We start from the raw sequence: 6,000 nt of genomic DNA, 5'->3' as shown, positions 1-6,000 counted from the left end.
ATCTTTTCCCCTTCTGTATAACTCTCATACTTTGTCATAGGGGGCCCAACAAAACCTCCCCCCCCGGGGGCCCGTGGAGGAGCTTTATCCGGCCATGTGTATCTCACATTTTTAATAATTGATTTCCTCTGGAGATGATGAAGTTGAAACTGAAGCTGTGTCGCACGTCTCCTCTCTGTGTGATGCACATGTCAATATGCTGGAGTTTACATACAATGAATATATAACATGAATATGACCTGAGGGGGAGAGGGAGAGAGAGGGAGGGAGAGGGAGGCTGAATGGAAAGGTAGAGCGACATAGAGGGAGAGCAGGGAGAGAGGAGAGAGAGGGAGTCGCCATTGCTGCCTGGCGGTGGTGAGAGGGGAGGGAGCAGGTTTCGGTTTACAGCACATTCCTCACCCAACAACACCGACGTACACCCGAACGCAGGCTGGGACCGCTCGGGACCTCGGCCCCCTCTTCGCCCGGCTGTGGACGGTGTCGCAGGGCCCCCACCCCCCCCCCACCTCGCCGCACACTCAGGACGGCGGACGGGACTTTAAATGCGGGGACGCGTCCTCCTCCTGTCCGTGGTATGTGGAGCAGGGAGCGACCATGCTAATAGGTGGGTAAGGGAATGCATTCTGGGATTCATTAGCTAGGCTAGCTCTGTGTGTGTGTGGGGGGGGCGACGACCCGGTAGCAGAGTCGCGTTATCCCGGTTTAAATCTAACCCGAGTGTGGATACGAGTCCAGGCTGTGGATTTAACCCGGGTTGGGAGTCTTTCCCAACCCGTGCTTTGCTAACGCTAGCTAGCTAACTCTCCGTCACCCTCTCGGCATGCTAGGCTAACGCTAGCTAATCGGAATGAGAAAGGTGGGTTTTTCTCTCCCTCCTCCTCCTCCCCCTCCTCCTCCTCCTCCTCCTCCTCGCTCTGTCACGCTCCAGGAGGATCAGGGCCGAGCCAGACCGAGCCGGGCTACACGTCCTGGTCCCGGGAGGAGCGTCATCTTCCGCCGTACCCGAGCCGCGTTGGCCGCGGCGCTTTGACGCATTAACACCGCGTCTTGTGTGTCGTTTCAATCCGATGCGAACTAACTCATTAACTCGCCCAACTCGCCCCCGGTAACATCACCCGGGGGGTCCTCCACCACATCCACCATTTTAATCACATTCTACCTCAACGCGTTCACGCTCCCAACCTTCACTTTCCTCCGCGGTGCGACCGCAGCTTCACTCCACAGTGTCCCTGCCCTCACAGCCGGACTTCATTTTGAAGTTGCTGCAGGTTTCAGCCGCTGCCGTCCCGCTAATCGCTCCCACTTGCACCGGGGGGTGATGGAGGGGCGGGGGGCGGATGGTGGAAGTTTAGCGACATTAACGAGGCTGATTTGAGGCGTGAGGAGGAGCTGAAGTCACACACGACACCAGCTGCTGTTGAACTTTGTTTGTCACATCTGAGAGCAGCGGGTCGGTGGGTTTGTCCTGGTGCTGCTGCAGACCCCGGTTCTCCTCGAGCTAGGGTCTTTGTTGTTCCCACTCGGCCGTGATCTTGTTTTAGTGTCCTTAAATCCACAAGGACTCTCTGAGTCTGTGTCTCCAATATTATTATTATAGTCGGTCGGGGTTGAATTAAATAAAAACTCTATGCTTGATCCAGAAATCGGACCTCCAGCTGTGACTCGCATATCTCAAGATGTCTTCATCTTATCAGCTGTACACTTGTCATGTGTATTATTAAGGGCCCATGGAAGTGCAGTGTCAAATTTGGTGGAATTTGTACATGCAATATGTTCAATGTTATTAAAATTTGAATTAACATGTGACCAGCAGCTCTGCAGCTGGGACACATCCACATAAGTGATGTTGTTGATGATGACAACAGCACGTTCATGACAATGGACACGTTCACATGAACTGGTTCTCTGGTTCAGGGGTTCTGTGGATTGAGTCGTGCTTTACTGAATTTTGAATAAACAGGTGAACAGCTCTTTGTGCAGCATCAGTGGCTTCTGGGTTCTGTGGAGTCCAGCAGCAGGTCTGTGGACTGAGTCCAGCAGCAGGTCTGTGGACTGAGTCCAGCAGCAGGTCTGTGGACTGAGTCCGGCAGCAGGTCTGTGGACTGAGTCCAGCAGCAGGTCTGTGGACTGAGTCCGTCAGCAGGTCTGTGGACTGAGTCCAGCAGCAGGTCTGTGGACTGAGTCCAGCAGCAGGTCTGTGGACTGAGTCCAGCAGCAGGTCTGTGGACTGAGTCCGTCAGCAGGTCTGTGGACTGAGTCCAGCAGCAGGTCTGTGGACTGAGTCCGTCAGCAGGTCTGTGGACTGAGTCCGTCAGCAGGTCTGTGGACTGAGTCCAGCAGCAGGTCTGTGAAATGAGTCCAGCAGCAGGTCTGTGGACTGAGTACAGCAGCAGGTCTGTGGACTGAGTACAGCAGCAGGTCTGTGGACTGAGTACAGCAGCAGGTCTGTGAAATGAGTCCAGCAGCAGGTCTGTGGACTGAGTACAGCAGCAGGTCTGTGGACTGAGTCCAGCAGCAGGTCTGTGGACTGAGTCCAGCAGCAGGTCTGTGGACTGAGTCCAGCAGCAGGTCTGTGGACTGAGTCCGTCAGCAGGTCTGTGGACTGAGTCCAGCAGCAGGTCTGTGGACTGAGTCCAGCAGCAGGTCTGTGGACTGAGTCCAGCAGCAGGTCATATTTTGCTGCAGCTCAATAATTGCAGGTCAGTTTTACAATTTCAGAAAACAAGCTTCAACCAGATTACTGCTGGCCAAGCAAATAGCCCATTTTAAACCGACACATTTAGAACTGGGCAAGTCTCTTAAATGGAGCAAAGTTACTGATGATACAGGAATGAAAATAACAAGCCGCTGTCCAGCTTCTGAAGGTGAACTGGTTCTTACATAGAGGAAGCAGATGAGATTTTGTTTAGTAAATAGTTTGCCAAGCAGAGATGCTCTGATAGATCAGAGTTGATGAGCTGAAACAAAAATATTTTGTTGGTATACAGAATTTTAGCTGTTGCAGGAGGGCTGACTTACATTTTAAAGACGATGTGCCAAATTTGTAGATTTGTTATAGGACAGTTTCTTGTGGTAACACTTATTCAATAATAGCTATTTTTAAAACCAACCTCAAAACTACAGCGATTACGATCTGATTAAGACGTTTGCTTTGGTCAAAGCCGTGTTAAGCTTCGAAACATTCAGATCAGTCCTGAGTCAAAGATTTATTTTAATTCTTCACGGGAAACAGAGATTATCTATTATGCAATTTCATCATAAATACATAAGTATAGTTCCTGTGTACAATCGATGGATTGAGAGAAACCTAATTAAGACAGAATTATTCATAAGTTTGTTATAATAGGTCATTAAGTAAAGATTATCCTGATTACACACCCAAAGGTGACTGACTCTTTTCTGGTTTGTGACTTCGTATTACTACCGCAGTTATTCTGACGATGACATAGTGGCAGGTAATGGCTGAAAAATCTGAAACCCAGTACCAAGAAATCCAGTGGGGTTTGGTCTGCATGCTGCAAGAAAACCCCTGCCTTGTCGGACATGATTTATTCTAAGAGTGGAAAAGAAAAGATCTAATGTTTTTGGGGGGAGTCTATTTTTCTGTTGGCTCACTCGCTACTTTTTTTTTGCAGGTTGGATTTTGCTCATACATTTTGATTAATATCTGGTGATTGTACGAGATCAGTATTTGTTTTGGGGAAAGGTAATGAGTCATTTGACGTAGAAGCGATGCTCTTCTCTCCCGGAGCCCCGCTTTGTTTTAAGGTTTATTTTTCTTAACCTAAAAATCCAGCTGGGTGCAGCTTTGAAAGGTTTCGCAGGCTTGGCAGTGTGTTCTGCTGTGTTTTATGGCTTAACAGCATTTAGTCATCTCTAAAACCAGCTTGCCAAGTGATACCTTAATCCCCCCCGCAGCCCCACAGTCAATAGACTAATTATGATGCAAACGGCTACTTTTAGCGGATGCAACAGAAATGAAATTTGGCCTTAAGCGTCATCACCGGCTCTGTGCAGGCTGCTGCAGTTAACATATCAGCGCTGCTACCATTCATCTCTTCATGCACATTAACGTTTAGTCATCTCACCGAGTCTCATATTGACCCTGTGTGCTGACAGCAGGGTGAATGTAGACTTTGATATCGGCTGATTAAAAATGTAAAACAGATGTTTTGAGTTGGGAGACTGCTCCTCTCAAATGCTGTGGGTTGGGGTTAGGAATGTCGGGCTGTAATAATCAGTTGGTTAGTCGATCAACAGGGAATTAATTGACTCCAGGTTTTGTAATTGATGGTTTAAGGCAGGTCGCCAAGGAAAGATTCCACATGTTTCCTGGTTGCAGTGTCACAGATATGAGCATTCGCTGACTTTGGCTTTTGCTGTTTCATTCAATATTAATGGTTGTTTCTAGTGTTGGATGGATTAATTACACAATGTGAACACATCACTTGGACGTTGCTAATTTGTCTTGTAATTTTACAGTAATTTTACAGTCTTTAGTTTTACTTTGCTAGCGAGCAGAGCATTCGTGTCATCTCTAATTGTATGAGCACATGTGTGGTGCTTCTTCTGTTTGAAGTTCAGATGTTATTCTCCCTGCCTGCTGGACTCAGGCGTGTCACAGCTAACAGCACAGGAGCTGTTGCAGGGGATAGTGGTTTATAAACCTGAAAGACCTGCTGGTCTGTTTGTTCCCTGACATCATCTAATTTCCTAGGTGTGTCTGAGGGGCAAGGTGCACCTGATTAAGGCTGGTCAGGCTGTCAGGTGTTACATGTTATAGGGCATTGTCTGTATGTAACTGAACAAAAGTCTTTTGTGTGTTTGTTGTCCTGTGAGTATGGTTTTATAATGACTTTTACACATCAAATGATTGAATTCAGTGAGTAAAATCCATGTATCCTTCTTGTTTTGGACTGAATCTGTCTCCTGTTGTGTTTCTTTTCTAAGACTGCTGTAGATGCGCTGAACTAAAAACAACTCAGGTGACATCATCACCTTGGCCTCTATAAACAATCAGGGGAAACCTCATTGCTCCGACTCAGTGGACTGGATTCCTGCTGAGGTGCAGTTTCTCAGGCTCAGCATGCCGTTGTGCTGCAGCTAGCAGCTCCAGCTCAGGCAGGCGTAGTGGCTGATTGCCATCGTTCTGTGAAACACAACAATGACTGCAATACTCTCTGCTTTTATCAGTTATCAGCCTCTAGATAGGTCATGGTAAGATTCAGGCTTATTTGACTGTGACAGTCTCAGATAATACTGACTGAAAGGTCGCACAGTCAATCACATGCAGCTATTTGCTGCATTCCATTTTTTTTTTACAATCTGCTATTGATGGAAATTGTTGTTGTTAGGAGGGAAACATTTAACTTCACCTGGCTGTTAATGTGGGATAGACGAGGTGCAAACAGCAAAGTAATTTTTTTCCTCAAATGATCAAGAGCACTAATCAGGATTAATCCTCATGACCAGAATGTCAGGCAAAAAATTCATTCTGAGAACAACAGTCAAACTAATCAGGATTATACGTTCAGGCCTGATCACATAGCCCTAGGTTGTGCTGATTATGATAACAAATCTGTGAACTGATTTATTTTCACTGTTTCATTCTCACAGCGAAGCAAATCATTTCTAGGTCAGTGGCTGTCAAAGGGCTGGAGTTGCATGCCATTTTTATCCTGCCTCGGCACAAATTGGTTGAAAGCTCTTCTTTTTCTCTGCGAGGGGAAAAGTGACATTGCCGAGCATTGTTCCTGATTGAATTACTTTCTCTTATATAAGTTTCAGCATCGCACTTAAGTTTTCGTTTTGAGAGTCAGGGTTAACCCTAACCCAGACTATTTTATATTTGTATGTATATATGTTTTTTTAATAAATGAAGGAGGCCTTTTCATCAGTTTCCCATTAAAACCTACTATTGTAGTGGTTTATCTGTGCATTTTAATTATAGTACATGTCAAGACAATCAAAAACATTTACTAAGCTTTCAAATTGATT

General features: G+C 46.6%; 1 protein-coding gene across 3 annotated transcripts in view; it reads left to right on the top strand.

The window, feature by feature from the left end:
- The first annotated feature begins 304 nt into the window (after window positions 1-304).
- arhgap5 (Rho GTPase activating protein 5) overlaps window positions 305-6,000 on the top strand; it is a 43,231-nt gene continuing 37,535 nt past the window's right edge. Inside the window, exon 1 of one of the 3 annotated variants that reach the window (XM_035167286.2) lies at window positions 305-575. The gene's annotated coding sequence lies outside the window, so the exon portion shown is untranslated. Of the gene's footprint in view, window positions 608-4,888; window positions 5,069-6,000 lie in introns of those variants that run through there. The other 2 variants (XM_035167285.2, XM_035167287.2) reach the window with 2 other exon arrangements.

Source organism: Hippoglossus stenolepis, chromosome 10, assembly GCF_022539355.2.
Source record: "Hippoglossus stenolepis isolate QCI-W04-F060 chromosome 10, HSTE1.2, whole genome shotgun sequence".
In the NCBI taxonomy this organism is placed as follows: Eukaryota; Metazoa; Chordata; class Actinopteri; order Pleuronectiformes; family Pleuronectidae; genus Hippoglossus; species Hippoglossus stenolepis.
The sequence above is the reverse complement of the archived record's forward strand: the minus strand, read 5'-3'. Positions and strand labels throughout refer to the sequence as shown.